The following is a 13,680-nucleotide window of genomic DNA, read 5'->3' as shown; positions in this document are numbered from 1 at the left end:
ACTTTGATGATAGACCGCAGAATAGCAAAAATGCAACTTTTTTGTATCTATTTTTTTTTACCAAAAAAAAATTAGTAAGGTAAAAGCAACCATATTTTTTGGTCACCAACCCATTGAAGTTAACGGGGCATTTTATCTCATGTCCTACAAAAATCCCCAGTCTTATTTATATGCAATCAACCGTAAGAAATTGCTATTTTGGGCAAAATGCAGTGGTCCATCAACTTTGGAGGCTTGTAGTGACGAAGGGATGAGAAAAATTACAAGTTTCTCATTTTTTCCATATGTATTAGTTATTGAACTATAAGCTCATGAAAGGATTTTTCAAAATGAGTGGATCTACTATGGTTTTGGAATTTTTTCCCAAAACCCTGAAAGGACACTTTTATGTCCTGCTAGGTTACCATTCTAGTGTTAATGAACCATTGGATGCCCTCCTAAAATCCTATGAAACACGGCTCAAAGACAACCAAACCCAAGAACAAAGATGGATGAGATATCCATATGCGGAGCTAGAAAAGGACAGACTTGAAATGTGCAAGAAAATGATTCAAACAGCCCAAGCTTTACTAGAAACACAAGTTGGAAAACCTGAAGGTGTGATCCTTGTCCAACCTACACCAGTAATCCAACCAAATGAGGAATAAACAAAGCAAGATTCGACTCACAAGCACGGACCAAAGCTCAAGAATCCAACATTAGAGCCAAGGATAGTGTTGAATACCACATATAACTCTTTCGAGGGATTTCACATAGCTATACATGAGAGTTGTAAAGAAATACAGGGTCTTAACAAATTGTGGAAACACGTCAGAGAGGCCAATGAAGCAAGTGAGCTAAGCAGAAGAGTAAACCAGACGGGTGATGGAAGAGGAGTGTCTCTTCCACCAATAGACGAATTTGAGGTTGGTTCTCATATGAATGTAGAAGTGGAATCATATTAGGGAGACAAAGGATCTGTACAGTCTATGGACAATCAACCCCATTTTCTACGAACGCTACCATCCTATACAGGAGAGTACGAGGCCAAGTCGAAGGTTGTTGTAGTCCCATCACAAAGACTGTCTCCCAACAAGGTCATTGATTCAAAATGGCTGCTGATAGAAATGTTGTCAACACCAATCAATTGTACAATAACATTAGCTCAATTTCTCAGAATATGACCAAACATGTGGGCTACCGTGGGAAAATGCCTAGATAAATTTGGTGTTAAAAAACCATTGACTCAGATCGAGGAAGGGATTAGAGAGCTAGAAATGCCTCAACTAAACACTAGGCTAGTGCCATTAAACAAAGTCAGCGAGTACTATGAGGGAGAAGATTGAAACACCACTCTTTCTACGAACTTTCAAGGTGTAGAAACCATGGCAATCCTTGACAGTGGATCCGGTGTTTCCATCGCAACAAAAGAGGTCTAGAAAACATGGGGAAAACCAGCAGTGAGGGCTACAAGGATGAAATTGCAGCTTACAGACGGACACATGGAAAGGCCCATGGGACTACTAGAAAAGTAGTTGTTACTTCTTGTGGAATTGAATATGAGAAAACCTTTGCTATTGTTGACTTTGGCAAGAAGAAAAACTATGATATCATTCTAAGAAGTCCATTCATGTGACAATTGAAAATGGTCCAAGACTGGGGATATGATCATATCCACCTGAGACATATGGAAACCACGACAAAGATAAATTTGAAGGACCATAGTTTTAGGGATGTGAGGAGAACATCTATGGAGGAGTTTGATTCCACTACTGTGGCAAGATCAAAACTTCCAGCATGGTCACAGTAAGCCTGAAGAACTATGGATGTGTGGAGCCTCGCAATGCGGAAGCTTAAAGCAAGAGGAAGGCATCCTAGAAAAGGCAATTGAAGATATAGATTACATCCGAGAACCCTTTCCTGAGGAAGAATTTGAGCCACTTGAATGGGAACACATTTTGGCTACACTTGATGTGTGCGCTATTCAAGAAGTTCCAACAACGAATTTTTGTGATGAAGATGGCTATAATGTTGTTCCTTATTTTGTAGTGGATGTAATCCAAGAAAATGAAGACGAAGAAGAAGACGACTTCTATGACTCTGTAGAACACTTGGAGCTTCAAGAAGATGCCGACAACAGAAATCCAGACAACCCAACAGGTGACATGAATAACACTTTAACAAATGCACGGTTTTATGACTTTGTAGAAAACTTGGAGCTTCAAGAAGATGCCGAAAACAAAAATCCAGACAACCCAACAGGTGACATGAATAACACTTTAACAAATGCACGGTTTTATGATTGTCCATATCAAAGACCCAGGAAAGAATTTCATCGCTACAAGAATAAAAAAGTGAATTCCAAAATCCTCGATGGAAATGCAACCGCAACAAGCATCCTCATAAATGGTTCCCATACATGAAGAAAAGACTCATCCAAAAAGAACACATCCATGTCAACGAGCTACCAACGATGTAATCAAGTGGATACCCAAGTCATCCCAAAAACAACAACCCAAGACCAAGAAAAAAGTCACTTTCCATAGCCAGCCAGACCACAAAGAAAAAGTGCTAGAATCAACCGTACTAAGGATAGCAGCGATAGTGATGATTCTTATGACATCCCCTACCAGCAACTCAGGTCATCGCTATCACCATCAGCTTCCATGACAACCAAAGAACGCCAAAAGAAAAGAACAAAGAGTCAAAACCAAAAATCTCGACAAATCTGGATACCAAAGAGCCAGATTGGCCAAAAGTAGGTATGGATCAAGAAGATGAAGATGTCTGATGAAAAATCACAAGATCCAATGCCGAAAAAAAAACAGTTGATGCCTGAAGGAACATTTAAGCAAATCCCAAAGTTGCAAGCTTTCACAAATCGGAATTGGGTTCCAAAGAAGTTGACTCAAGCACAAAGAGGTCAGGAGTTCATGTGGATTCTGAAGCGGTTAAATTCTCAACTCCCAAAGCCTAAATATCATCCTCAACCAAGCGCACAAGAGCTTAAGCAAAGACTGTTGAAGACTCACACAAAGACAAGGTGGATCCCAAAGAAGTCTCTTCAAATACAAACAAAGCAGGGACAAGTATGGGTTTCCAAACAAGCAACATTAATGAAACAACTAGTAATAACAAAGAAGTGGGTCCCAAAGGAAACCAATAAACCTACTGCACCGTCGCTTGAATTCTTTCAATTCCTCCTACGGTTATAGTACAAATAGAAGAGAACCCACTCTGAGGAACAATGCCAAATGTGAAAACCAACCATAGGGCTAAACTGGATTCCAAAGAGACACCGAACAAATAAGTAGGCCTTTGAAAATCTCTACAACCTTCAATCAAGCAAGTGGCACATGAGCTTCAACGAAAATCACATTGGTTTGAATAGGAAGCCTCACCAACAAATGCCAATAAGAAAATTTCTTATACCCACATCTTGCACAACATAAATCTTTTCCATGCATTGATTGTGTATGCATAATAGGGCTACATTACAAGGCCTGCATAGGCACATTTTTTGATTGCCCAAGCACAACACATAACCTTGGCAATTCCCTGTTGTCAAGGAGGGCTCCAAATAGGAGGGGGGGAGGCATTCTAAATGCGGACCTAATATATGAATATTAGAGGGAAATGTTTTGTGAGTTGCATTTCATTGTGATAATTCTTTGACAAAACTCAAAGTATATGCCCTCATAGTAGAGTTACGAGAGGATTACGGGGACAAAAGCCATATATGAGCCCCTAGGGATGTGTGTATAGTGTACATAGTGTTTATATTTCTATTTGAATAATTTTTTCCCTTTTTGCTGAGTTGATTTTTGGTTTTATTTCGTTATTTTTGAGGGTTTCAAAAAAGCAAGAAAATTCCATAATCCAGATGAAGAAAAGAGTGAAGAGATGTTGAGCAGTACAAAGAGAGGAAGATACAGGAAAAGGTCTTCAAGGACAAAGGAAGTTGGCCATGTGAGTAAACGAAAGCAGTCATCAAGTGTAAAGTTTCCATCAGACACTTCATGCGAGGACAAGGCCATATACAAGGAGTAGATCTTTATACTGTATTCTTCTATCTTGTATGTGACTTAATGAAGCCTCACAAACAAAAGGGACTAATAGTAGTGAAAAACAAAATAAGGGTGGTAAGAAGACAATTTAGTCATCTATCGTGATAGATGTCTGCAGGAGCAACCATGGATCAGGCCCAATTTTTATCATCATCATTGATTCTACATGTGTTTGGCAGCCAGAAGGTGCCAATGATGCCCATCAGTCATTTCTTAGGCTGAAGTCCAAAAAGTGCCAAATACATGTCCAAATCAAGAAAAAATTTATGAGAAATTTGTGCATAGAGAGTACAAGCTAAGGGTTTCAAGAAAAAAAAAAGAGTCTAATCGGTAGCCAAAGATGCAATTTTTTCAAATTTGAAGCCATGATAGCCATCTACATACCTTGTAAATCATGTATATGAATTTTGGGGAAATATGGACAATGATAGCTCATCGATGACGAATGATGTATGATACATCCCTTTTGAAGAAAGTTACTAACTTGGGTTTGTCGGGCTTAATTAAGTCATGTATCAAGTACAAGCAGTATAATGACTTACAAAGCACGCAAAATCTAACAGTGGTAAATGCAGCTTTGATCACCTTGATGTAGGAACAAACAAGTCCTCAATGACAAGGAAGAGACACAAATGATAGACAAACCAACTTTTGCAGGGTTACATATCTTGTCCTTGATAAAGAGAATGGAATGCTGGTGGACATGGGTTTTAAACCCAAAGGTAAAAGAAAAAAAAAACTTTCGAGATTGGGCCTGACAAATAGACTTTGCATTGGAGTGCAACTTGGCCTAAAGAAGTTGAAGCTTTAGCCATAAATTTTTTATAGAATCCTTACAAAGTTGTCATTGGCTCAGAGTATTTGAAAGCCAATCACTAAATTTCTACAGATTGTAGAAGTTGTTTCTTAAAATGAGAAAGAAAAAAAAATGGCAGACTCGTTTGTCATCATGAATCATGTGAAGACTATGTACATCGGATTGAACAAACAAGACGAGCTCGTGCAAAGGCTAGAACCTATACTTTCTTTACATCAACAAAATGACAACAAAGACCACACCAACATCAAAAACTAGGTTATGATAGGGAAGACATGAACGCGGAGGGGGGGAGTGTTGACGGCTGGGTCAACAATAGGACATAACTCAACAAAGCCTTATTTTTTTGAGAGTTATGGAATGCTAAGGATAATGGTCAAAAACATCATTTATAATAAGCAGCTAGTCTAGTTGCAGAAGCCGGGGTGCAACGGCACTTCCGGATTGTAGATACCAAGCCGTTGGACCGCTCAAACTCTATTTTTGGTTAACCTTAGGTAACCTTAGTATATAAGGTACCTAGGTCATTTTCTAAAGACAACTTTAATCATAATCATAAGTTTTAGCGATACCATCTACTGCGTGTGAGAGAGGAAGAGAGAGAGCGTAATCTTCATCTTGGTGCTATCCCCGCTCATTCATCACATTGAAGATCTGACTGCACCATTGTGCTAGCCTCCGCAGCAAGAGCTATGCGACAATGCCAAGCATACCTCACGGAACGAAGTCAACGCGCATATGATTCTACGAGCTATTTGTGGTTGTAACTATATCAAATGCTATTTGTTTTATGGCCTGCAAGTAGTCATTAGAATTGTAGCAGTGTAAGCTATGCATAGGTACTCATAGAATTCAGTTTCCTGCACTTTTAGAATTTGCCTCTGTCTTTATACGTGTTTTGGGCAGATGGGTTTAGAGCTAGGGTTTTGGGTGTAGAGGCTTTGGTACAAGTGTATCCTAGTGAGGGGATGGTGTTACTTAAGTTCCGTACAATTCTGGTATGGTTTAGTGAGTTTCCTTCCATTTGTGTGTATGTAGGTGGGTGGCGTAATTGAGAGCAGTGAGATTCTAGATTGTGGTTTGGTTTACCTTCCAGAGTGTTGTATGTGTAGGATGGTCTCAGTGTGACAAGCTGAAGAGATTTCCTCTATGTGCCTATCGTGTAATCTGTGTCCTCGATTGACATTATGTTGCTATAGATTGTGTTGCATGCACTTTATGGGTGGTGTGATTCGCTCTCGCAACAGTTGACAAAATCTCTCTTGTGTCCTAGTTCGCATCCCATAACTAGGTGGTGTCGCTTCACTTGTTTTGTTGTGGGTTTGTTGTTTTTTTCTCTTGCTTGTGGTTATTCCAGACCTATTTGAGTAGCACGAGAGCCTTGAGGGGCATTTAGAGGTCGCCTCTCTTGTTTCTTGCCCCGGACCGCCTCAATTTGGGTGCCCCCACGAAGGAGGGCTTGTGTATGTTGTTGTGAATACTCAGCCTTTAGAGTAATCAAGTAGTTTGCATGAATCACAAAAATTAGTATGATCCCTTCATGCTCATTGCAAGGCAAAAGGTACACATCATTGTTAGTACTACGTTGCAATTTCAACATGTAATTTGTAGAATTTTAGGCCTTTTAGGTTGGCTTAAATATACTCTTTGATAAATCTTTTATTTTCCTTTCATCAGATACGACCTTAGTTTGGATGTATATATTTTTGTTTTGTTTTAAGAATTATGTCATGCATAAATCATGGATAATGGTGTAGGAACAGAGGTTTTTTCCTTCCATTTCACTCCACACATTAGAATAAACGCTGCAATTAGTAGAAAGATTCATTTTCAACAATGTATGGTGTTCATGGTTGGTGCTCAAAGAGTAGTAGAAATTCTTGCATCACCAAATATTGTCGTTCTATTTCATACAAGCTCTAGGATAGCATCATAACAAACCATCTCCATCTGCAAGTCACAAAAAAGGTATTATGAAAGTTCCATTCCTCTCTCTCTCTCTCTCTCTCTCTCTCTCTCTCTCTTCCCTTTTCTCTAGCTCTCTCTGCTCCATTTGGTGTGAGATTGCTTGTGTGTGTTTTGTTGTGCCTCTTCTTAGTTGTGACAAAATCTCTCTTGCATCCTAGTTTGCATCCCATAACTAGGTGTTGCCCCTTTACTTGTTTAGTTGTGGGTTTGTTATTGTTTACTCTTACTTGTGGTTCTCCCAACCCCAATTGAGCAGCACCGGAGACTTGAGGGGTGTTTAGAGGTCACCTCTCTTGTTGCTCACCTCGGACCGTCTCACTATGTTACAAGATGCTTGAAAGCTGAGAGAGTTTGATACCCTAGTAAGCTTTATCAAATTGCAGGTGTGCCACAAATGAAATTGGAATGAATCTCCATGGATTTCATTACAAGACTTCCTACATCTGTAGGATTCGATTCTATTCTTGTGGTCATTCATATGCTTATAAAAATGCCTCATTTATTTCCTGTCAAGACAATATGTATGGCTAAGGATATAGGTCAAGTTTTCATGAAAGGTGTCTTTATGTATCATGGTTTATCTCTCTATATAATTATTTATCGTGATACACAAATCACTTCAAATCTTTGGAAAGCTTTATTCTCAACCATGGGAACCCAATTTGTCTTTAATACTGCTTATCATCCTCATACCAATAGCTAAACGGTGAGAACCAATCAAATTATTGAAAACATGCTATGAGCTTATTGTCTACATGAGCAAAGTAAGTGGGCCATATATTTATACTTCGACGTACAACTAGGATGTCTTCTTTTTAAGTGATATATGGGCAAGAGTACCTTAATTCATTTAAAGGGACAAACCCACTCATAAGGGTTCAAGCATTGTGAAATAAATTATAGAGCAGTCTTATATGCCAAGATATGAAGACTACTCAAGATAGACAACTAATCCTATACAATCTATTCAACAATTTGAAGAAGAGGATATGGTATTTTTGAGACTGAAGCCTAAACATAGCTCTGTGTCAATGGGTAAATGCAGAAACCTTAATGCAAGATATTTTGGACATATTGTCATCACAAAAAGAATCAATGACAAGCTTACAATTTATTGTTACCGCCTCATATCAAGATACATGATGTGTTTTATGTTAGCGTACTTAAGAAGTATATATCCGACCCAAATCACATTCTTGATGATTCTTTGTTATCTACTTTGACTGATGGTATTTTTGAAATACATCGTGAAACTATTAGGATAAAAGGGGGGTTTGGTGGTACAAAACTTTGGTATCCTTGATAGTACCTTTGATAAGTCTCAAAAGAAATCACGTACCATGTTTTACATCATTGGATACATCTTTGAAAGAAGAACATAAAAATTTAAATTTTGATAAGTTTTGACACAAATTGCAAAAATTTTATCGGTCCCCACTTTTTCATTGGTACCAATAAGGTGGAGAAAAAAATTGGTCCTTTTTTTGTACCACCAAACCTTGCTTTTAGCAATTCTTCAATGTAGGAAAAGCCTCTTTATGATCAGTAGCACCTTGTCAAATGGTCAACTTATCTTGGAAGGGATGCTACTTGGAAAAGTGATGATATATTGTGACATAATTATCTAGACTTCATGCTGAGGCCAGGAAATGTCAAAGTTTTCAAGTGTGGAAGGATGTAAGTTCTTGGATTATTGGGTCCCTTTTAAAATAAGAAGAATGGATTTCAATGTATGCTCCAAAAAAATTTCTGGTTTAGGATGCTTGTTGTGCAATATTGTAAGGTTTTAAATGAAAAGCAAGGTCATTTTCACATTCTTATAGGTCAGACGAACGTTTGTGGTTCAAATTTGGAAAAACATTTCTTGCTTGTCGGTGTTTTTGGTAAAAAACAGGGCCAGATCTTTAATCTACGAGTTTAAGTGAAGATATGGTTCAATTTTGTGAAAAAATACTTTTAAAATGCTTTTTGCACTATTTTTTTTATTTTCATGCTTTTTAACACTTTTCAATAAAAAGTGAGTCCATTTCCCAATTCGGGTGGACAAAGGGAAGCCATAATTCAATTTTAACTTTTTCTTTTTTCTTGTTATGATACTTTTAGCTTTTCTAGATTTTTGACGTTTTTGAAAAGCAATGTGCTTTTTAAAATAGCCAAAAACTAAAACATTAGTTTTAGTCACCGTTTGGATGAAAAATGGACATATGGTAAAAAAAGGGATTTAAATGAAATTTTAGGATAAGTATTTTTATAAAAAGAGGAACTAAAATTACACCGAGGCAGTACGATGAGTATCATGAATACACCGGGACACCACAATGCGGTCTAGTTCATTTACGGTCTCATTAGTTGCTAGATGCTATTTGGGGATTTAATTTTTGCAGGAAAAACTAGATTTTCTAAGTCTCACAAAAGAGGGGGTTCCACTTCTTGGCTTGGAGCACACTCCGTCTTGGCAAAAGCTGCATATAAACGGCAATAGTGCTTAGTTTTTAGTGCCGACAGTTGCATAAAATGCCACAAAACTCTATGTACGTATTATTTGGAGTGGTGTAAGCTCTCCATCACCATCTCCGTAAGATTTTCTTTCTCTCTTGTTCATGGAAAGAAGATTAAGAAGAACTTCTTCTCTCTACTTGCGTACTATATTCTCTTCTCTTTTCACGATGTACGTGCTCTACATCAACTTCATGGTGAAATCCTCTATGTAGCTCTCATCACCGCTCTCTTGTGGTAAAGCAAGTAGCTTTCCAACCACGGGTAATTAATTCTTGATCATGGTAAGAATCTATAAACTCCATGGCTGTCATCTCTTTCTCTCTCTACTTTCATTTTTCAAGAAACTATGCTCTCAAATGTTTCTTTTTATGTATAGATAGATAGGTATGGGTTTTCAATATGTGTACAAGGATGCTCCATGCTTTTTTCATCATGTTAAGTATGATGATATATGAATATGACCATGTAGATGCATAAAATTACTTTTTGCTTTCATGTAACGTAGGCGATAGGGACACTATTTTGACCACATTTTCTAATCCTCTATGAATTAGGTTGAACCCTTTAAATTAGATATCAAAAACATCATTTAGAGCATTTTCTCTGTGATGTCTCATGTGGAAATTTATCCTGAAGAAAGAGACTTGGTCAAAATACATCTTGCTACCCATTGCACTTATTCAAAAAAATTGGACTCCGGGCTCCTTGGAGAACCACTATATAGACTCACCAAATGAGGAAACCCACTTAGAAAAATCAAAACCTTGAATATAATTTTTGATAAGTGTATTTAGATCACCAATATTACTTCATGTGTGTGAGTTATTAACCATTCTTTGTGCAAGATTACCATAAGGAAGGGACTGGGGTGTAGGAGGGCCTCTTTATTTGCCATGGGATTAAAAATGAGATTAAGAAATGAACAACTCAGGGATTGCCATGTGGACTAAAATGGTGGGTGTGGCAGGTCCTAAAAGTGAGTGGTCAAACTCATAGGCCTAGAGGTGGAGGGGTCTTTTCTTTATTAATAGAAGGAGAAAATTGAAAAAAATGAACTTTTTCCAAAAAGTTAGGGTAAAACTCTACTCTTTCTCTCTCTAGAGGTTGCTGACTCCTTTCCCCTCCCTCCCAAAAAGGGGGTCTTTCAAAAAACGTGTTGACCTTCTCTCTCTCCTCTTTACTCTCTCCAAGTATGCTGTCTATATCCTCTCTCCCCTCCAACTATGAGACTCTGCATCTCCTTCTTCAAGACTCTCTCTCTTCTTTACTCTCTGCAAGGCTGCTATCTCTCTCCTCCAACTGTAAGATCTACATCTTCTTCCTCAAGTCTCTCTCTCCTCTTTTTTCTCTCCAAGGTTGCAACCTCTCTCCTCTCTAGCTATGAAACCTAGATCTCCTTCTTCAAGTCCACTTTTCCCTCCAAATACCTATTGAAGTAGAGGTTTAAAACCTCCCTTCTCTACTTCGAAACCTCCCTTCTCCATAGAAGAACCAACCTCCCTTCACCATAGATGACCTCAGGGGGTTCACCTCTTAGACATGTAAGTTAGCTCGTGAGTTCAAATGAACAGGTTTTTTAATTGCCAAAATTTTAAAATTTTGATAGGATTATAGTAAAGACGGGGTTTTTTTAATTGATTTTAGAGAAAAACCCATAAGTTTTTCAAGAAAAAGGGGTCATTTTACTACCTTATGTAAGTAAAGGGGTTTTTTTAATACCCTTTGAATGCACGTTGTGAGCGGGATGGAAACACATAGAATGCCTCTATAACAACCCAACACACACTCTTGGGAAGATACACACACACACACACACACACTATGGGGAACCACTCGGCTTACACAACACACCTGGCCAAGACAGGGAACACACCAGTGGAGTGAGAGGAGAGAGACTATCCACTTGCCCACTCCACATAGACACACACACACACACACACACACACACCCAAAAACTCAGCTCAAAAGAGGAGAACTTCTGATATTTAGATACAAATGAGCTTGGACCAACACCAATGGGGCAAATAGCTCACACAATATGGGTAAAATGTACCAGATACAATCACAAATTGGAGCAAAAGCTTCGCTCATAGGAGAAACTTACATAGCCAAAACAGCAGAAAAAGAATGAGGAATTTGGCAAAATGGACAGCGCCGTCGCGTCCAGAACAGCCCAAAATCCCAAACTACAATGTCAAAGTGCTCAAATCCGACCTCGCATGAGCAGTTTAGGGCCAAAACAAGCTCCAAAAACACCAAAAACACACCTGCGGGTGTTCCTCCTCTTCTCTCCACGTTTTTTTTGTCTTCTCTCATTTTTTTCAGTTCCCACACTTAGCTTTATTATTTGGGCACCCTTGGCCTTTTAGATGACCTCAAACAGACCCCGAACATGCCAAAAACTGACCTCGCAGTGCATAGTTGTCACCTTTTTGCATCCATCCGCACACCTGGCACTCAACTTTTTCCAATAATGCATCCCGTCACCATGTAAAGTGGCCCCAAAAGATGGTCCTCATGATGAACTTTCTGCATAATTCTCACAAGAAAACACCCACATTGTGTTCGTACTTCTCCGCGTGCAAGTATTAACCCCATTCGCCCTCCTGACGCCACTAGATGCCATCTGACGCATCTGCTTACCTCATGTCGTCGGCCCGCAGATAGCTTCCTCGAGAAGTTTTACGCGCTACCAACTCCTCATTATTGTAGAAAAAACACACTAGTACTGGTAATAGTGAAAATCGATACACTATGTACACCTTGTCCTACCTGTACACATGTGGGCCCCACGTAACCACCTGGCTAAGGAAAATGGGCAATCCTTTATTCGATGCACCATGCATGTGTATGTACATATGCGCAATCCCTTGCTTCAAAAAACTCCTGACATAATTTTCCCATCCCCTAGCCTGCTAGATCATTCATGATCAGCAGCAGCAAAAAGCGATACGAGACTCGCAACGTCACAAATCTCCTCATCCTTCACCAACACTGCTTGATCCACGAACAACTCATCTTGCTTGACCATCATTAACCTGGCATGATATAATTTAAGATGCAATCCATTGACCCTTGACTTATGCAGAATTCCATCCAGGTTAGCACGTTCAATGTGTCTGATGCTCCACGCCTCAAACTTTTTTAAGAGGCCTTTAATTCTGAAGCACATTTGCTTCAATGAGGTGTTCTTGCTCTTCCACACACCTAGCACTTGCTTCACAACTAACAAGGCATAACCTTTTATGCTCAACCTTCTAACCCCATGCTTCAAACAAATGTGTAATCCAGCTTCCAATGTAGAATATTCAGCCTCATTGTTACTATGAGCATCCAATTTGAACCCTCTCTTGCATACTAGCTTCCCCTCTGGATCATAAAGTGTTATATCCCCTGAAGCGGCATCATGGATCTTTCTGTATGAGCCATCAAAGAACAAAACATGTGCATTGCTGATCTGTGGCACTTCTTCAACTACCTTTCTCACCACCTCTTCCTTAACAAGGATGGGATTCTCCTTGTAGGTCAACAAATCAGCTAGGGTAGCCCTTGTACTATCTTCCACTAGAAAAGAGAACTCAAACTCTTGCAGTTCAATTACCCATTTCTTGACCACATTTGACATGTTAGCGCCATTAATTAACTGTGGCAAAAAAGCATAGCTCGTCAAGAAAACAAAAGGTCGTGGTAGCAAGTAATGACGAAATCGTTGACAAGCAAATATTACACTGGCCATCACTAGCTCTACTTCCGAGAACTTTCTCTCTGCTACCAACTTCACTCGACTTGCACAATACATTGGCCTCATATAATGGCTGCCCTTCCCCTTTTGCAATAGCATGGCTCCATTGGCATCATCCCCTACTAATGGATTTACATAAAACACCTTCTCCCAATCAGGAGCCTGCATGGCTGACAACCCCCCTAACACCTCTTTCACCTCTTGAAACACTTCTTCACACTTGTCATCCCATTGCAATGGATCATGCTTTGCCACTTGCTGTAATGGATAAAGAAGCTACGAAGACAATGGAATAAACGGTGCCATGTACTTCACTTTTTGTATAAAGGTTGCCAATTGCTTCGTACTCGTAGGTGATGGAAGAAGAATAATAGACTTAACCTTATCTGGATCAGCCTCAATGCCATTTTCTGACACCATATGGCCCAATAACTTCACCCTTGGCTGTGCTAGATGACATTTCTTGGGATTTAGTTGTCCTCCACATTCATCATATCGAGCCAATACCATCTGCAACTTCTCATGGTGTTCAACCCTACTGCTGTAGACACATAAGTCATCCATGAAAGCTTTAACACAACTACCAATGAATGGTTCCAATACCCAAT

Source organism: Adiantum capillus-veneris, chromosome 17 (genome assembly GCF_014529385.1).
Source record: "Adiantum capillus-veneris isolate H3 chromosome 17, ASM1452938v2, whole genome shotgun sequence".
In the NCBI taxonomy this organism is placed as follows: domain Eukaryota; kingdom Viridiplantae; phylum Streptophyta; class Polypodiopsida; order Polypodiales; family Pteridaceae; genus Adiantum; species Adiantum capillus-veneris.
This window is presented reverse-complemented; position numbering follows the sequence as displayed.